The sequence below is a fragment of the Sciurus vulgaris genome (assembly GCF_902686455.1).
Source record: "Sciurus vulgaris genome assembly, chromosome: 1".
NCBI classification, from domain to species: Eukaryota; Metazoa; Chordata; class Mammalia; order Rodentia; family Sciuridae; genus Sciurus; species Sciurus vulgaris.
In genome coordinates, this window is record NC_136461.1 from 195,691,776 (window position 1) to 195,711,657 (window position 19,882).

Below are 19,882 nucleotides of genomic sequence, written 5' to 3' on the forward strand. Positions count from 1 at the left end.
TGAGTCTGTCTTCTGATACTTTTGGCTGAACAAATCAACCCAACTTTCAGCCAGTTGATGTTTATATTATATTGAGCCCAGACTCTGCTAGTTGTTGTGGGCCCCTTCATAGGGTAAAAGGAAATATCTGTTTTCCCAAAATATATAGTGTAATTAAGAAAATGACTACCAAGCAAAAAAACTGTAATGACTCAAATGGTCTTTCTGGGGTTTTTGCTCTGTGGTCCTATATGTGCGATTTTAAGAGTGTGTGTGTGTGTGTGAGTGTGTAATGGGGAAAGAGTGTGAGAGGAGGAGAAGGGTTAGGAGGAGGGGAGAGGGAAAGCAATCATGGCTTCAGAACCTGGCTCAGAAGGCATGGGGAACTCAGTGTCCTGCCCTGCTAGTGTGATAAGAGAATTCTCTGTGGAGGTCACATGCAAAGTCAAGCAGGCAGCATATTCGTCTATCTAGGGAGCTTTAAAAAACACCAGTGCCTGGGCCCTATCTAAAGATACTGATTTAATTGGGCCAGGCTGGGGATCAGAGACTGACAAATAGTTTTTGGAAGCCCCCTGTGAGACGTTTTATGCCTATTCAGTCTGAGAACCAGGCAAATGCATGCTTTCTGTGGCCCCCCTGTTTTGAATGCCAGCCACAGATCTTTCAACAGACGTCTTGGTGCTGGGTCTCCTTGTTCTCTCTTTCGTGTGACTGAGAGGCCAGATGACCGTGCATTCGCTGCTTGGAGAGGCCACCACCTGTTGCTGTAAATCTGGTGTTTCATCATCTCTTTGCCCGTGTATTTTCGGTGTCTTATAAGTACATCTGGATGGATGACCTGTTGTTTTCTGCCCTGTAGCTGCTTGTACAGTCCCAAGGGGACGTGGTGCCATTGGGGCTGTGTCCTGCAAACGCAGGCCGGGTGAGTTTGTTTATAAGAAATGTGATGATCACCTTTGCACATGGAGCAGCTTACACATGGCTTATTTTTCCTTAATTTATTGTTGGGAAACACTTTCAAACAGATCACTCTTAGAAAGGCCTCGTGAATCCTAACCAATGCAGGGGAACTGTCCCCATGGGGGGCTTTGGTGAGATCAGTCCTAGAGGAAATGGTGGAGAATCTTCCTAAAGCAACCTGAAAGAGGAAATGTCTAGAAGGGAGGAGCTTCATAGATGGGTGCCTGATGTTTTGTCTGTCCCTCTCTCCCTACATGTATATATTTTTTCTGAACCATGTGCGAGCTAAGGGCAGACATCCCGCTCCTTTATCCCTAAACATTTCAGAAGTATATTTCCTCCAAACCACATGTTAAGGCAGTGGTTCTCAGTCTTGGGTGCACACATTGAAATCTAATTGCACTTAAGAATCTTCTGGGGATCTTAAAAAAAGTTTCAGGCTACACCCTGGAGACAACTGGGTAAGTGTCCAGGGCATGGGACCCAACACTGGTATTTTTTAAAGCTTCTCAGATGATCCCAAGATACAGCCATGGTTAAGAACCACTGAGTAGCTGGGTGTGGTAGCACATGCCTATAATCCCAGTGGCTTAGGAGGCTGAGGCAAGAGGACCGCAAGTTCAAGGCCAGCTTCAGCAAAAGCTAGGTGCTAAGCAATTCAGTGAGACCCTGTCTCTAAATAAAATATAAAATAGGGCTGGGGATGTGGCTCAGTGATTGAGTGCCCCTGAGTTCAATCCCTGGCATCCCCCTCAAAACAAACAAACAAACAAACAACAACAACAAAAAAACCACTGAGTAAAGGATAAGAGAGGCTTGAAAATAAGAAGATGCTCCAATATTTTGCAAGGGAGGAAGAAGAGTCAAAGTCAGGTTGGGAAATAGTCACAGACAACAGCTTTGGAGAGTAATAGTTAAATCCAGCTACTTCCAAGGACTTGGCTTAGCCTTAAGAAACTGATGGCCAACCTCCAAACATCCTTGCAATCCCCAGTTCACGAGCCATTGGTGTCACGCGGTCCAGGGCACATGTGAGGGCTGATAATGAGAGCAGCGCCCTAAGCTTCTGTGCCCCTTGGCCCAGGGAGAAAGGAAGGGGCTTCAAGATTCTCTATGCAGTCAAAATCCCCATGGAAGATTCTTCTGTGCAGTTAGATTTTAATGTGTGCACCCAAGACTGAGAACCACTGTCTTAACATGTGGTTTGGAGGAAAACACTTCTGAAGGGTTTAGGGACAAAGGAGCCAGAATTTGTTTGTAGGAAATATATTTCTAAAGTGTTTAGGGACAAAGGAGCTGGAATTCTCCCCTTAACCTTCATATGGTTCAGAAAAATATATGTACACACACATACGGAGAGAGGAGCCGTGGGCACCGATCGATGAAGCTCCTCCCTTCCAGACATTTCCTCTTTCTGGTTACTTTAGGGAGACTCCTGATCACTCCCTCCAAGATTGATCTCACCAAACCTCCCCGCTCCATAAGGGCAATTCCCCTGCAGTGGTTATGATTCACTAGGTCTTTACAGAAATGATCTGTTGGAAAGTTTCCCCCAAAAAAATCTGTCAGAAAGGATTAGGAAGGTGCTGGGGCCGGGGAGAGTGTGATGGTTCTCTGGGGGATAGGCTAAGAAGCCCCCATTTCTGCATTTGTGATTCTGCAAGGAGAACAGACAGTGACACAGACAGTACACCTGGGCATTGTCCGAGGTCTTCAGTGAACAGGTGTGACTCTTTGGACAGAATGTGAGCAATCAACTGGGGAGGTTTTTTTAAAAAAAAAACTTTTCATTTTGAAATAATTTCAGCTTATAAAAGAGTTGCAAGAGGGGGACAAAGAAGTCTGAGACCATCTGCCCCGATCCATCACTGTGACCTCATTTGCTTTGTCACTTCCTCCCTCTCTGTATGTGTATGCATTTTTCCAAATCATTTGAGGACTAAGGGCAGTCCCTCAACACTTCAGCATGTGTGCCTGATGATGAATGGGGACCTTCTCTCATATAACCACAGTGCTGTGGAAATAAACCAAGAGCAACCAAACGAGAAAGGCAAGGCTATTTATTCTGAGCTTGCTGTAGCAAGGAGTCAGATACCATCATTTACGTGTTGGCAGAAACGCAGAGGCAGGCAGGGTGTGGGGAAGCTTTATGGGGAAGGTGCGGGCATGTCTTATTGGAGGCTGTCTCCGTGGGGAAGCTGGGCTTGAGTCTGGGCATTCTAGGTGATTGGCTAGGGGGCATTTTGACTTTCTCTGGTTGGTCCTAACTTGGAGGTGGAATAAAAATTAGGGAAGCTGTCAGTTATTAATCAAGTTCTGGCCATTTGGTGTTGATTGTCACAGAAGTGATTGTTTTATTTCCTGGATTGTCACTGGAGGTGGCCATCTGGCTTCCTACAAGTTTGAATCATACCAGTCGGACCTCCTAGGCTGATTATCATAAAGGGTTGGTTTCCTGGCTAAGCTCTTGCAGGTTGTGTGTCCAAGTTCCATTTTTATGTATGATTTGGCCATTGTCCATTTGGTCTTTCATTACAACAATCAAGTTCAGATTTAACTTTGGTTTAACACTGTTGTCTAATACACACTCCATATTTGCATTTCACCAATTGCCCCCAGTACATCCCCCATGGTGGTTTCCCCTCTCCACCCCCCAGCCCAACATGTATCACACCCAGCATTTGGTAGTCATGCCTCTTTCATTTTCTTTAATCTCAAACAGCTCCTCAGCCTTTGTCTTTCACGGCACTGACATTTTTGAAGCATACAGTCTAGTCGTGGTGGGGACACCCTAGCATACACACATATGTCTGCATGGGTTGAGAAAAATGCAACCACAGCCAGTACTCCTGTGAGTCCCGATCCTTAATTTTTGTCCTAGAGACTCGGAATTGTTTGGGTTTATGCAGCCCAGGTAACCGGATAACCAGCCCTGGTCCAGGACTCAGAAAGTCACGTCTACATGCAGGGCAGAGGGCAAGCTTGTAAACAGAGAGTGGGTACCCACAGTCATGTCCTTTAGCAGCTAATCCTTCACAAGGCCAAGAGTCTGTGAAATATGTTTTGGTTCCAGGTTTGAAAATATGTTCTTTTGTGAGCTTAGCCTCCCTCTGCATTTTACATACGTGAACATTGGCTCCTTTTCCCTCTTTACCTCTCCTTTCTGCCTCTTCCTGCTCCAGTTTCTCACCTCTGCCAAGATGCCAGAAACATTTTCCAGACCCTGAGGGGAGAGGACCAGGATGTTGTTTCTCTGGGATGGGGTACTGGGACAGCCATGTGTCCTGAGATGATTACAATAGTCCTGTGTTCTTTAAGAACATCAGGGAGTCAGAAAGTTTTTGATGCAAGGATTGACCAAATGCAATGTATAATCCTTGACTGCATTTTGGGGCAGAGAGGGAAATTGCTATTTTAAAAAAAAAATCCATTTGGAGGCTGGCCTGCCCCTCTGAAGACATTCACCCCTCAGTAACCTCAAGTCTCTGTCAAAGAGCGATTTCTGGGTCTGTCAACAGGCTGGATTGCAACTGAAATCTGCTCTCTCTTCATCTCTCTTAATACACTGAGCAATAACAAGTTTTTATTTATGGGCGATTGAGCTAAAATAAGTTTGCTATGCACAGTGGTTAAGATTCTGGTGTTTGGTGTCAGATTGGCTGAAATCTTTGCTATCTCACCGTGTATCCCTGGGCACGTTGCTTCACCTCAGGTTCGTCAGCAGTGAAATGAGGACAATGTGAGCTGTTTCACAGGGTAGAAGTGAGGATTAAAAGTCCTGATAAATGATGGTGTAGTGGTTGGCCAATCACACGTCGTCATGGAATGTTTATTGTGATTATTACTTTGCTTATCACTGAAGTAGAAAGCTAAGACTTGTTTGAAAAAGATCATTTTTTTTTGGTGTCTACTGTAGGAAGAGTATGGATTTTGGTGAGCCTCAATATCCCCTATATGTAGAATGGGAATGATTAGTATTAGTACATTTGTAAGTTTGTCATGAGAAGCCAACAACCAGTACAGTGCATCACGGAGTGAAAGCTGGAGAAGGTACTTGGGTGGTTATTTTCTTCTTTTCTCTTTTTCTCACCCCTCCTGGCCCCACATGAGTGAGTATCATTTTCCAAACAGGAAAGAGAGTAGCTATTTCAATAGGTGTCAGGGATTACCGTTTCTGAGGATTGGTATAACTGTATCTATTTACCATTTAAAGAGCATCCATAATGGTCTAAAAGCCTCTTACCAGGGCAGACTCCTTGTAGTTTTAATTAAGGTCCAGCCAAGAAAAAATATGAAATAAGAAAAACAAGTTTTATTTGGACCTTGTCTATTCCTCTTTCTCTTTGGTGTCTCCCAAAAGGAAGCCCTATGCTTCCCATGGTCTAGCCTGGTCTCCCATCCGCTGCTGCTTCGCTGCTTCTCCCTGGGGAGACCCCCATCTTTGAGATCTTTCTTTTTTCATTTCTCTACTTAAATCGCTTTTTTTTTTTTTTTTTTTTTTTTTTAGTAAGAAGATGGGCACATGAAACTTGGAGGCTCTTTTGAGCTAAGTGTGTAATAGTCAAATAATATGTTACTGCTCATTAAATGGTAACTCGTTAACAGAGAGTTCCAGTCTTAGAATTGCAGATAGATTTTAGGGTGGAGAGAATTTCCAGGGTTTCAATTCCTCATTTTCCAGTTGTGGTCAAACCCCACAGAACCTGTGCTAGAGCAGAACCTGGGGTAAGTTCAGGTCTTCTGATTCCCAGTCCAGATTTCTTTCAATCTCAGGAGCCAAGTGGGCAGAATGGGAAAAGAGTTTTGGTGCCCCCTCCTCCTCTAGAGTGAGCCACAGCCAAGGGCTATGATGTGCCTTCGAAGCAAACCATCTTCCATATGTAGCACAGCAACGGCCAGTAACAGCTTGTGAGGGTGAGTGTCAGGTTTTTGTTTTTAATTTTATTTGGGGGGTGATTCCATTTTCTAGCTTGAAAAAAAGTTTTGTTCATTTGTGCAGGAGAAGAACAGGTAATAAGTCATAGGAAAGGCTATTTCTATTCCAAAATCTAGTCATGTCATTTATAGCTGCATTAGGAATTCTCTCTCCTTCCCTCAGAACCAGGGTTCTCCTTGGGACCTGGATTCCTCTGCACCTCGTGCGTGCCTGCTGGAAAGACGGGAGCCCGTGCTGCTTCCACCGTCAGTCACCCTGGGGGACTTCTTCTAGGAGGACCTGTGAGATGGCAGGAGCGCAGCCTGAGGGTGATACTGACATGATCACCCATGACTGCTGGGGGAGGATTGGTGAGGGGCTGGGAGAAGGGTCCCCAGGGGGCCGGAACAGGGAAAGCCATGTTTGAGGCAAGTGGGTGGATGAGAGGAAGACTGAAGAAAGAAAACAGCTCATGAATAAGCCACCTCTGGGTGGGGCACCTGAGCTTGGGGGACAGTTGAGGGACAGAATGGCAGTATGGAAATCGAGAGTGAAGGCAGGAGAGAAACCTGGGAGAAGGTTGCTGAAGTCAACTTCACCTGCTCAGGACACGTTCATGGTGCCCACTGCATTTGGAGACTCCAGACTTGTCACTTGGAGACCCATCAAATGACCACTTAGTGTTTGCCTATTTGGACTGGCTGTGGGAAGAGGTGAAGAAAAGCTTCCAGACTTTTTTCCCCTCTTTTTTCTCGTTCCCAAATAAATGTTTAAGCAGGAAAGAACATGCAGACCTTGACCTGGGTTGTGTCTAACTGGCGCAGGGCCGTGGGAGTTCAGTGCCTGTAAATCAGTTTTCCTGTCTGAACTCCACAAAGCCAGTCTCCCCCGAAGGCCTCAGCCAGGGCTCCTGCATGCTGCCCAGCCCTTTGAAACTGTCTGCAGATCATGGCGGAGTCACTGGCCTGTCATCTGTGAGAGACTCCAAGAGATTCCCCAAGGTGTAGGATGAGATTTGCCTTTTGGAGGAAAAATTATAATGAAAATTATAACACATTTCACCTTGTATTTTAAACAGAGGCCTTTAATTTTGCAATCCTAGTTATTTTAGGATTCTAAAGTTGGGAAGATTGGCTTCCAGGTCAGTTTGGATTCAACTGTGAGTTAATAAAGTATTACCATCTCCTTTGCTGAGTTTTTGATGGACAGTTTTTTCTGAACCCTCAGGTCCACCCACATCTGAGGCTACAAATAGCCAAGACTGCATTGCCAGGGGCTCAAGTTAAGACCAGTTTGGGAACACAGGGCGAGGGAAAATCTGAGTGTGTATGTGTATGTGTGTGTGTGTGTGTGTGTGTGTGTGTTGGTTTTCTTTCTTTTTTATCAGTACATTTTAATTATACAGAATAAAAAGTTTCATTGTGGCATATTTATACATGCTAATAACATACTTTGATCCTTTCTACTCCTTTATGCCCTCCCTTCCCCCGAACCCCTTCCTCTTCCCTTATTATTTCCTTATATTTTCTTGTCATCTTTTTCCATCCCTAGATTCCACATATGGGGGACAACATGCAGCATTTGTCTGTCTGAGTCCGGCTTATTTTATTTAACATTAGGATCTCCAGTTCCATCCAGTTCCTGCAAATGGAATAATTTTGTTCTTCTTTTATGCCTGAATAATACTTCGTTATGTATACAGATGTTATTTCTTTACCATTTCATCAGTTGACAGGCTCTGGGGCTGATTCCACGATTTGGCAATTGTGAATTGTGCCCCAATAAACGTGGGTGTAAGGTTTCTCTGTAGTACGCTGATTTTAATTTCTTCAGGTATAAATGAGTTGTGGTGTTGCTGATCATGTGGTCATTCCATTTTTGGCTTTTTAAGAAACTTCCATACTGATTGCCATTGTGTCTGTACGTGTTTACAGTTCTACCAACTGCACGTGAGGGTTCATTTGCCTGGCCTCCTCACCAGCATTTATTGTCTTTTGTGTTCTTGATGAATGCCATTGTGAGGGGGGTGAGAGGGAGTCTCAATGCACTTTTGATCTGCATTTGCCTGATGGCCGTTTGTACTTCTTTTGAGAAGGGTCTGTTCAGTTCATTTTCCCATTAAGTGATCTTGTTTGTTTTTTATGGTGCTAAGTTTTTTTGAGTTCTTTAGAACTCTTCATGTGTTCTGGATTCTATCAGAAGAGCAGCTGGCAAAGATTTTCTCCCATTGTGTAGACAGTCTCTTCATTCTGTCAATTGTTTCTTTTGTGGGGCAGAAGTTGTTTTTTTTTTTTAATTGGATGCCATCCCCTTTCTTGGTCCTTGCTGTTACTTCCTGAGCCGTTGGGGTGCCTATGTCTTGAAGGGTTTCGCTGTGTTCTTCTAGCAGTTTCAGTTTCAGGTCTGACATTTAGGTCTTTGGTCACTTTTAACTGATGTTTGTACTGGGTGAATCGGGGGTCTAGTTCTCATCTTCTCTCTCCCCAGCATGTGTTTCTGTCGCCTCTGTCAGGAATCACATGGCTGCAGCCGTGGGGGTTTCTCCGTGTCCTCTGTTCTATTCCGTCAGTCTACATCTCTATATTTTGCAAGCGCCATACTGTGTTCCTATGGCTCTGTAGTGTATTTTGAAATCAGGTATTGTCGTACCTCTAGCATTGCTGTTTTTGTTTAGGACTGTTGTGGCTATTTGGGGTTTGTGTATTGGTATTCCATGTTGATGACACAAATCAGAATTTCAGTACATGATAACAGATGCATAGGATGCTTGTTTTAAATGCTTGCTTAAAACACTCCTGGACTCCATCCCAAATCTACTGAATCAGAGATTTGGGTGGGAGGTGGCCTAGAACTTTCTATCTTGCAAAGTTTCTTCATGTGATTCTAATGCACACCAATGGTTGCTTCTTCATGAGACTTGGCTCTAAAAATTTCTAATATTTGTTTACATCCAACAAAAATTTCAAATTCTTCAGAGAAAAGAACTGATAAACATCATGCTCCTATTGTCTATCACTGAATAACAAATTATCCTGAAATGTAGCAGTTGAAAATAGTTTAATTTTATTTCATGACTTATGGACAGTAAATTTGGGCAGGGCTTGATGGGTAGCTCATCTCTGCTCTGTGCAGTATCATCATCATCTGGGGCTACTGAAGAGTGGAGGAAGGATTCATTTCCAAGACGGCATGTTCATACGACGAGCAGGTGCTGGCAGCCTGTTGGGGCTCAACTGGACCATCAGTGAGAAGACTTCAGTCTTCTTCACATCAGCCCCTCCATGAGGCTGTGTGGGCTCCCTTACAGCACATCAACTGGGCTTTAAGAGAAAATGTTCTGAGAGACTAAGATGGAAGCTGAAAAGTTTCTTCTGACCTACCCACAGAGTTCAGAGTGTAGCACTTCTGCCATATTCTCTTGGTCAAGAGAAAGACCAGCCCAGATTTAAGCATTGGCAGAATAGGCTTCACTCTTAATTTGAGGAACAGCAAATGCATAGAAGGAGCAAAGGAATTGACGATGGTCATCTTCGATCACTTTCTCTTATACCCTTCTTGGGTCAGTTGTTGACCCCTGGGTCAGTCAGTTGTGGGCACATGGATATGAACATGGAATAGCTTTAGCCACTGGGAGCTCAACCTACCTGGCATACTGATGATATTGTTATAAATCTTGCAGTCACCTCAGGAAATGTCTGATGATTATAGAGTGTGACAGATCCTCTAGTTTGAACTCTTACTTGAAATAGGAACTTCCCATGGGCACTGGCTAGCTGGACTTTACTGGTGTTCTTCTGACCATTCCATGAGTCTGTTTGTTCCATTTGGAGATAGTTGCTTTTCAGACTTGACTCTGGTTCTCTGTCACACCCATCCATCACCAGTGAGAGGAACACTTACTATAGACTGGTTTTCTTGATTCTGACTTTCTCTACCAGACTCAAACTCTGTAAGGCATGGGTCTGTGTATTTTGTTCATCTAGTCTCAGCCCCTGGCACATAGTAGGTGGTAAGCAAATGTGTGTTGGTCATCTAGATGAATAATCACAATTACTTTTCCTTATCTACATAAATAGCAAAATTGATGTTCATTATTGTCATGTTTTCTCCAAGTCAAAATCAACTGATGTAATTTATAATGCAGGCAGATAAATTCAGTGAACACTGCCCTAAGAATTGACAACTGAAAGTTAATTCTTTAAAATCACAGGAACTAGGATGAAATAACCATATTTTGAAGCCAGAATTGAAATAACCACAAACAGAAGCATAATGTGTTTAGTTGCTATGATTTGGTTTTAAGCAGAGATCAGCAGATTATGGCCCCAGGTCAAATCCTGCCTGCTACCTGATTTTATAAACTTTTATTGGAACAAAGCCATGCCCACTTGTTTTCTTGCTATCTATTGCTATCTTTGTGCGACAACAGCAGAAGTGAGAAGTTGGGGCAGAGACTGGATGACCCTGAAAAACTTCAGATATTTGCTACCTAGCCCCTCCAGAGAAAGTTGCTGGCCTCTGGGAAAGGGGTTGATTTCTTTACCCTTAATCCCTTTGTTCTTGGTTATTTTAGTTGGTGAAGTTCAGGGAGTCTTATCTTTCTGCATTTCTAGACATTTCTCCCAACTGCGGAGGATTCTTCCTCAGCTTACCCATGGCGGTGACTCCAATGATGCTGAACTTCTTAAGTAAAAGCAAAGTCATCATTCTTGATTTGACCAACTAATAAGAACAGACAGTGTGGGGAATGAGATTGATGAGATTATGTACGTTCACAAATATGACATAATGCATAATTATAATGCACACATTGAGAAAAAGAACAAAGAACCAGCATATGGAGGCAAGACCTTTTAACTTAATGAAAAGAGCATGGGTTTGGGGGCCATTAAAATCAAACCTTGTGGTGGACATCTACTTTTCTTTAGCCATCTAGGATCCATTCTTTTTTATTTGGTAACAGAAATTTGTTTACTTTCCCCCCACTAAGTGCTGTCTTGGTTGAATCAAACACCCTGTCCTGCCCTGCCCCACCTGAGCTTAGACATGTGACCCAGGATGGATGGAGTGTTGAATTGATTCAGCCCAGTGATGGTAGTCTGCAAGACCATCTGCCATCCCTTCCTGTTGCCTGGAGCCCTGGAGATGCTCTGGGCCCTGCCGAATTTCAAGTCAGATTTTCCAACCTTCCCTTTAATTACATGAGCTACTAAGTGGTTGTCTTTTTCTCCTCCCCTCCTCCTCTCCCCCTCTCCTCCTCCTGTTTTTTTTTTGGGGGCGGGGGGATTGAACCTGGGGCACTCAACCACTGAGCCACATCCCCTGCCCTTTTTTATATTTCATTTAGAGACAGGGTCTCGCTGAGTCTCTCAGGGCCTTGCCAAGTTGCCGAGGCTGGCTTTGAACTCATGATCCTCCTGCCTCAGCCTCCTGAGCTGCTGGGATTACAGGTGTGCTCCACAGTACCTGGCCCAGGTATTCTTTTAATTTTCCAAATTAAAATTAATTAATTGCATTATTCAAACTAAGAATCATCTTCATAGGAAAGGAAGCAACAGAATTAAGAGAAAATTTATGGAATGAGAGATAATATTTACCAACTATTCATCTGACAAGGGATTAACATTCAGAATACATAAGGAACTAAAAAAATCTTAACAACGACAATAACAAATCCAATTTAAGTGTCACTAATCATCAGGGAATTTCAAATCAAAACCACAATGAGATATCACCTCATTCAGTTAGAATGGCTATTATCAAAAAGACAAAACATAAATGTGGGCGAGGATGCAGACAGGGTAATTCAGACACTGTTGGTGGGAATGTGAATTAGTGCCGCCACTATTGAAGATAGTATAGAGGTTCTTTAAAACAAACAAACTAACTAAAAACAGTTACCATATGGTCTAGCAATCTCACTACTGAGTATATATCTAAAGGAAATGAAAGCATTATATGAAAGAGATCTCTGTTCACCCGTGTTTATTGCAGCACCATTGACAATAGCCAATATATAGAATCAACCAAGGTGTCCATCAGTGGATGAATAGATAAGGAAAATATCTAACTCTCTCTCTTTCTCTCTCTCTCTCTCTCTTTCACACACACACACCGCACACACACACACGAATATTATTCACCCATACAAGAGAATAAAATCCTGTCATGTGTAGCAACATGGGTGGAACTGATGGAGATCATTGTGTTAAATGAAATAAGCCAGACACAGAAAGATAAATGCCACATTGGTATGCATTTGTGGAGAATTAAAAAGTTGATCTCATAGCAGAATGGAATGGAAGAGTGGTCACTAGTGACTAGACGAGGTGGAAAGAGCTCAGATAAGGGGCACCAAAAGAGTTAGAAATGGAGTTTTATTCATCCACGAAGAAGAATGAAATTATGTCATTTGCAGGAAAATAAATGGAACTTGAAAACATTATGTTAAGTGAAATAAGCCAAACTCAGAAGGTCATGGGTCATATGTGTATTTCTTCACATGTGGAAACTTGAGAGGATAAAGGAAAAGAAAGTTGTGGGGTGGCCTCATGAAAATTGAAGGGACACCAACAGAGCAGAGGAAAGGAACCAGGGGGAGGGAGGCATGGAGGGAAAGCGGAAATACTGGGAATGGCGTTGGCCAGATTATGTTATATTGCATGTATGTACAAGTGAGTAACAATGAATCCCACATTATGCACAACTACAACGCACCAATAAAACTATGGAAAAAAACACAGGAGGAATTACTTCTGATTTTCTATAGCACAATAAGCAAACAATTATCTATATCAATCTATATTTCAAAATAAATAGAAAAAAGTATAAAAGTTCCCAACACATAGAAATGGTTAACTTTTGAGGAAATGGAAGTGTTTTTACCCTAATTTGATCACTGTAAATTACATACATGTATCAAATTATTATATTGCCATGTCCAAATATTATGTCTTAATAAAAAAGAAAAAATTAGCCAATTAGTTAATTGACTTCTTTTGCTTATAACCAAAGATTCTAAGTGAAGCAAATACATAATAATGATGAGTAAATTAAGAAATGTTCCAAGAAATGCATATCAAAACTAGCATTTTTAGTCTATAAAAATAGATTTAAACAATGATAATATTCAGTTGTATTAAGAATACAGAGAGACAGACAGACATTGACATGGACTTTTATTGGTGTTTCCTTTCTGGAAATTATATTTTGTCCTATGTACCAAGAGCATTAAAGAAATCATACCTTTTGACCTAACAATTTTATCTCTAGGAGTTGTCCTGAGGCAGTAGCAGGAGATGGAGATAGAAATTTATGTAGAAAGAGTTCACTTCAGGGTTATTTATAGTAACAAAAAATTGGAATTTACTTAAATATCCAACATTCATAGCATGGTTGAAGTAAGGAGGTGGTATCATGCCATAGTTAAAAGTTTGTGTTCCTGAGTTGGTCAATCCAGCTTTAGGTCTTCTTCTGAGGCTGATAAGCCATGCATCCTTCAGCCAAGCTTTTGGACTTTCCTCTGTAAAATGTAAAGAAACTAGTATTACCCAATTGAGGTATCCATCCTTCCATGGTGGCTCCTATTGATACCCTCTTCCTGAGACTCATGTGTGTATTAATCTGTTTTCTGTTGCTATAGCAAAATACTTGAAGTTAGGTACATAAAGAAAAGGGGTTTATTTAGCTTATCATTTTGGAGGCTGAAACTGCAAGTTCATGGGGCCTCATTTCTTTGGCCTCTGGGACCACTCCTCCCATGACTATATTAAAATATGGCAGAGAAGTGGAAAGGGAAGTGACCTGTGCAGAAGGGACTGAGTATTTAGGGGTGCCCTTACTTTACAAAAATCCATTCTCAAGAGACGCTGTGAGGCCAGCATTAATCTTTTTCAAGGGCAACACCCCCAGTGGCCTAATTGTCTCTCACTAGGCCCCACCTCTTTTTTCATTTTTTAGTTGTCAAAGGGCCTTTTTCACTTTATTTATTTATATGTGGTGCTGAGGATGGAACCCAGGACCTCACCCAGGCCAGGCAAGTGCTCTACCACTGAGCCACAAGCCCCGCCCTAGGCCCACCTCTGAACAGTTCCACTCTTAATACCACCACATTGAGGAACCAACCTCCAGTTTTTGAGGAGCTTATCTTCCGCCTGCTTGAGGGACACATCACACCCAGACCTTAACATGTCCTTGTGTGGCTCTCTCCCACATTGGAAAGGTTGACCTAGGTACCGAGTAGCTGGTGTGAAAATGATGGAACGTGACTTTTGAGTCTAGGTCATAAGAGACAGTGTGGCTTCCATTTTGCTCTTTTGGATTATTCACTCTGGGGGAACCCAGCAGCAAGGTTGGGGGCACTCAGGTGTCTTGTGGATTACATAATATATTACTTATAGAAACTTGCACATGGTCTTTCACTTAGTAGGTATTATATGTAATTATAACTTCATAATTATAATTTCATGTATCTATATGATAAAATATGATGAAAATAAAGTACAAAGAAATAAACCAGAATGTTAAAAATAGTTATCTCTAGGATGACATGATGCTAATTTTTTCTATATTGTTTTGTTTTGTTTTTCCAGATTTTCTACAATGACTGTTTTAGGTTATTTATTTAAAATCATCTGTACTTTCAAAATATTTTCCAAAGCATTGTGGCTTAAGCACTGTTTATGTTTGACGGGGTAGGCAAACCATAAGTTGAGAGAGTCTAGAAAACAACTTTGATGCAGGAGAGGCAAGAACTGTGGGATGTGTCAAGAATACAGGCCCCCAAAGCTAATGTGAGTGTCAGCAAGGGTATTAAAATCCGTGGTCAGTCACTTCCTTCAGTCTCACGATTATTTACAGGGTCAAGAAGTACCTACATGCAAACGCATATGAATGCAAGAGTAAACTAAGAGGAAGGTCGACTTGGATGTAAAAAAGCACGTGGGTAAAGAAAGAAAATAATTGGATGAGTGAAGACATAGTGGAGAAGAGTAAGCAGAGAGGAAGTGAGGGAGGGAGGAGAGAGCCTTGGGAACCAAATATTGGGTGCTACGTTTTTTGTTCACTTGCTTTTTACTTTTGATTTTTGTTAGTTTGGTAGTGGGGATTGAACCCAGGAGTATTTTGCCACTGAGCTATATCCCAAGAGAGGTTTTCACTAAGTGAGAGCTGAGGCCGGCCTCAAACTTGTGATCCTCCTGCCTCAGGCTCCTGAGTCTTGGATTACAGGAGTGAGCTGCTATGTCTGGCTAGGTGCTAGGTATTTTGTATAAGATGTTTTTCATGTTCACAGGAACTCTGAAATGCAGAATGTTGTAAGGTACCATATTCCATTTTATGTACTTCATATATATGTATATATATATATTTAATGTCTATCTATTATGCATGTATGTGTGTGTGTTTGTGTGTGACGATATTCTTCCCCATTGGAGGGAAGAAAGAGTAGAGGCCTAGGTGCTAGAAGCATGGTATCTCAGTCAAGGGTCTTTGAATGAAAGCTAAAGAAATCCCCTCTGACCAATCTATACAAATAAAGGATGACTAGCCATATAGTCAGGTTTCGGAAAGCCAGGGAGCTCTCAACACCTAGCACATCTTCAGGGACCACTGCTGGGACCATTCAACTTTGGCTCCTGTTAACCTTTAAGTCACTCCTCTCTGGATCCAGTTTTTAGGAAGAGTGAGTGACTATTGGCTTAGTTTGGGCATGTGCCCTTCCCATGCCTAGGTGAAAATGGGACCTCCCAAGTCTGCAAGCAGTAGAGGAGAGGTGAGTGGTTTTCTAAAGTAGAATGAATGGATGTCCAATGGGGAAAACTGGATGTCCACTGTATCTGGGTTCTAGTTCCAGTTTCATAGTAATTACTTTTGTGGACTTACATGGTTTAACCTCTAAATCTCAGTTTATCCACTTGTATGTGGACAATATCACCTAACCTGGTTTATCAAAGAGCATATAAAATAACTGAAGAATTATGGGTCCACCATCTTCATCAGAAAACTTGGGTACAAAATGTATTTTGGTATTAAGAATGTTTTAGCTTTTATATAGGTAATGAGATGCACATTGTGCTATATATTGTGAAACACCATATTGGAATTTGATTCAGCTCCTCATAATCAAATGATAACATTCCTACACCAAAATGCATGCGTGTGCAACCAAAGTGATATAAAAGACTAACAATAGTCTTATATCACTTTTGTTGTCAGGCTTTGCTGCCAAGTAAATTTGCTACAAATATACAAAAGAAACAAGCCCCAATCTTGGTTTCTAGGGTTTTCTAGATCTTAGAATTGTGATAAAGGATTGTGGATATGTATCACTTCAGGTCGGTTTCCTCCCAAACATGGACTCCCTCTTTTTTTCAGTGGGTTTCTGGTTGTCTTTTTCCATTTTTTTAGATTTTTGAGGAAGAGACCAACATGGCTTCCACTACTCTTTGGAAATCCAAAGAGTGGTAGTTTGAACCATTGGAAAAACTAGAGTTCCAGTTAGAGGATATCTCCCCTTATAAATTTAGTTCTCATTTCTGGATCAGCACCTGATAGTCATGACCCCAGTGGAGATCAGTGAATCATCCAGTCACAGGGTTTGGGGATGACTCAGCAAGAGCGAAGTGGCGTCAGGAGTGCTTTTGGCTGAAGTTCTCTAAGGTACAGATTACAGGTCCAATTATGCAACCGGCCCAAGGCCCACATTGTGGTCCAATCTGATTCTCACCCAATCTAAGAATGTGAGGCCGGCTCTCACCTGGTACAGTGTGATCTCTTGGTAGATCTCAGGTTCTTGGAGTCCAAGGAAATTGTTCCTGCCAAGATGGTTCTTTTTCCTCTTTTCAGAGGATGGAAGATGAACTGGGAGCCACCTCTATTTATATTTACCCTTTCAACATCATCCTCTTCCTCTGAACTAAGGTCAGGGTGATTTGGGGGACCCAGAAAGGATTCCCATCTCATATCTTTTTGATGTGTTGTTGGCTTTCATGGTATGAGGGGAGACTTCTCCAGACTAAATCAGTTCCTAATGCCCACATTCACATAATCTGAAACTGTTTATATGGAATAAGATTTTGTCTCCTTTTCTTGAAGGCAGCATGATATGCTGGGACTTGAGATCATGAGCGTCTTTGCTGCTGGCCATGAATGTGGCCAAGTCACTTTATCTTTCTGAGCGTCATTTTGATCAGTTGAGTTGGGGTAGGGGCAGAAGAGGTTCCTACTAGCTTTAATATTCTATAATTATCTTTGAGAATGCCACCATGAACTTCTTCCCCTCCATTCTCCATTTATCCAACACAGTGAATACTTAACCGTGTGCTTATTTTAGGCATTGAAAACATATTGTCTCAGGTCTTAACTTGTATTTTAGTGTGATAGGCAGAAAACAAATCTTAATAGAGGCAATGGAAAGTGCTGGTAGGAGCTACCATGGCTACACTAGACAGAGGTTGGGGAAGGGTCCTTGGAGGGAGGTGACATGTGAGAAGGAAACTGATCATTACTTAGTGATATTTGTTGAATGTTTGGATGATCACAAAGGAGTTAGTCATGGGAAAAAATGGAGGAAGAACATCCTAGGCAGAGGAAAGAGTAAACGTAAATCTCGTGGAGTGGGAATGGCCTTGCTTTTGAACACTAGTGAGAAGGCAGCAGGGGCACAGTGAGTAGCAAGTTGGAGGTAATCAGGACCTTGCAGATCGGGTGAAGGGGTTGGGCTTTATTGTCAGTGCAAAGAGAAACCAATGCAGAGCAACAGAATCCGGTTTACATTTAAAAATATCACTCTGCAATGTGATCCCACTTCCCGCCCACCAGATTGTCCATGGTGAAAAAGGCAGAGAATCCCAAGTGTGGGTGAGGCTGGGGAGCCACTGGAATCCTCAAACACTGCTGGCAGGGGGAGAGATTGGGATGGCGAGTTTGGGAAATGGCTTGACCGTGTCAGTAAAAGTGAGTTTGTGAAACCCTATGACCCAGTACCCTCACTCCCAGTTATGTACGGAATAGATCTGCCTTCATACATTCACCAAAAGTGCTGCATAAGAATGTCCGTAATAACTCCAAATGGGAAATGGCACAAGAGCTCACCGGGCATCAATCAGGTGCATGAGTTATGGTGTCATTGTGGCCCAATACTCTGAGCCACGAGAATGAGCAGGTTGTAAGGGCACATGGTCACATGGGGAGCTTCTCAGCTTAGTGTTGAGCAAGAGGGGCCAGTCTGAAGACTTCCAACTCTCCGATTTTATTTATATGCCTTTCACAATCAGGCATGACTGAGCAAAGGTGTTGGAAGTCGGGATGGTGGTTTCCCTTAGAGAGTCTAGGGGGCTGGAAGTGGGTTTGAGAGGCCTGGTGTTTTGGTCAGCCTTTTTGCCACTGTGACTGAAAGAGTCGGCCAGCACAATTGTAGAGGAGGAAACGTTTATTTGAGGGCTCATGGTTTCAGAGGTCTTAGTCCATAGAAGGCCGGCTCCATACCTCAGGGCTCCAGATGAGGCAGAACAACATGGCGGAAGAGTGTGGCAGAGGAAGTGGCTCACATCATCAGGAGGCAGAGAGAGATTCACTCACCTGATACAAATATGTACCCCAAAGACCCACTTTCTCCAGCCACACCCTGCCTCTTCAGTTGCCACTCAGTTAATCCCATCAGGGGGGTTAAATCACTGATTGGATTAAGAGTCTCACAACCCAATCTTTTCTCCTCTGAACCTTCTTGCACTGTCTCATATGTGGGCTTTTGGGGGACCCCTCACACCCAAACCACAACACCTGGGATCCTATAAAGTTCTATTTCTTGATCTGGGTGCTGGTTCATGAGTAGGTTTTATGTCTTCCTCTAAATATTCCTTTGTTCTTACCTCCACTGGCCAAATGGGCCTTGATGCTGGGAGATGGAGGGAGGATTGTGGGGGACAGTTCCTCCTGGTGGTCGTAGCTCACCCCTGCTCTCACGTTTGTTGTTTCATTTTTCTCAGGAGTGCTGGCATGTGAGCATGGACCATAAGGATCCTGTGGCTTAGTGACCTGCCCAGGGTCTCGTGCCTAGTCCAAGGAGGGCTGCATCTCAAACACAGGTCCTCAGATGCTCTTCCAAAGCCCACCGTTGTTCCCTATCTCCGGGATGCCTCTCTGGATGAAACAGGCCTCCGTCTACCTCCTTGAGTCAGAAACGCTACATAGGCATTTGAGAATTTGAGTCTTGAAACAGAATCCAAGAAATTATAGTGCTTTGACCATTATTCTTATTTGTACAGCCTATCTCTAATTACTTTTTTTTAAAAAGACTATGTTTTTGATTAAAAGAATAAAAAATATTATAAATTAAAAAAAATAGGTCAGCGGTCCATTAAACCCTGGGAGAGAAATGGTGGATTCCATTGTCAGATTTTTTTCCAGCCCTGTTCCATGGACATATGGAATTGCGTGTGACACATTTTTGCTCTGACCACAGCATTTCATGAATTTTCAGCCACTGAATAATGAAATAAATCATTCCAGACAAAAAGAAGGGGGCAATTTTGAGGGCAAAAGTATTTCCTTGAAAACTTATTGAGAAACAAAGGCCTTGACCACGTCCGCAGGGACTCGGCCCTTATGGAACAAAGATCCCGTGTCTCAGGCACAGAGAGCAGGTCACTGTGTCCCCACTAGATGAGGTGTGGTGGCCAGGCATTGGCGATCTATTGAGTCTCTACGTGTCCACAGCTTATAGCTAAGCATTGTTCGTCCACAGGCAAAGGCGAGAGCGCTCCTCCGGACCGTTGGAGAGAAGAGAGCCGGTCGGGGGAGCAGAGAGCCTGCACCCCTGAGCGCCTGTGGAGGGACCTCGCTCCCATTTTATTCTTACCCAATCAAGAGGACACTGTTTATTCTTTCCCACATCAAGGAACTCAGGGGTCTGGAGACGGAGTCAGGAATCCTGAGGTAGGAAAGCCCTGAAGGCGGTTAACCTGGAAGGGAACTTGAGATGACAGATGGATTTATTCCATCCCCATCCCGACTGGGATTGGCCCT

At 42.8% G+C, this 19,882-nt stretch overlaps 1 protein-coding gene across 7 annotated transcripts in view; it reads left to right on the forward strand.

The window, feature by feature from the left end:
• Positions 1-19,882, forward strand: part of FAM91A1 (family with sequence similarity 91 member A1) — a 209,405-nt gene that overhangs the window by 28,450 nt on the left and 161,073 nt on the right. For 2 of the 7 annotated variants that reach the window (XM_079144071.1, XM_079144073.1), the window contains exon 2: positions 19,602-19,792. The exons of 2 other annotated variants lie outside the window; for them this stretch is intronic. The gene's annotated coding sequence lies outside the window, so the exon portion shown is untranslated. Of the gene's footprint in view, positions 1-2,533; positions 5,857-19,601; positions 19,793-19,882 lie in introns of those variants that run through there. 3 more of the 7 variants (XM_079144070.1, XM_079144072.1, XM_079144075.1) reach the window with 3 other exon arrangements.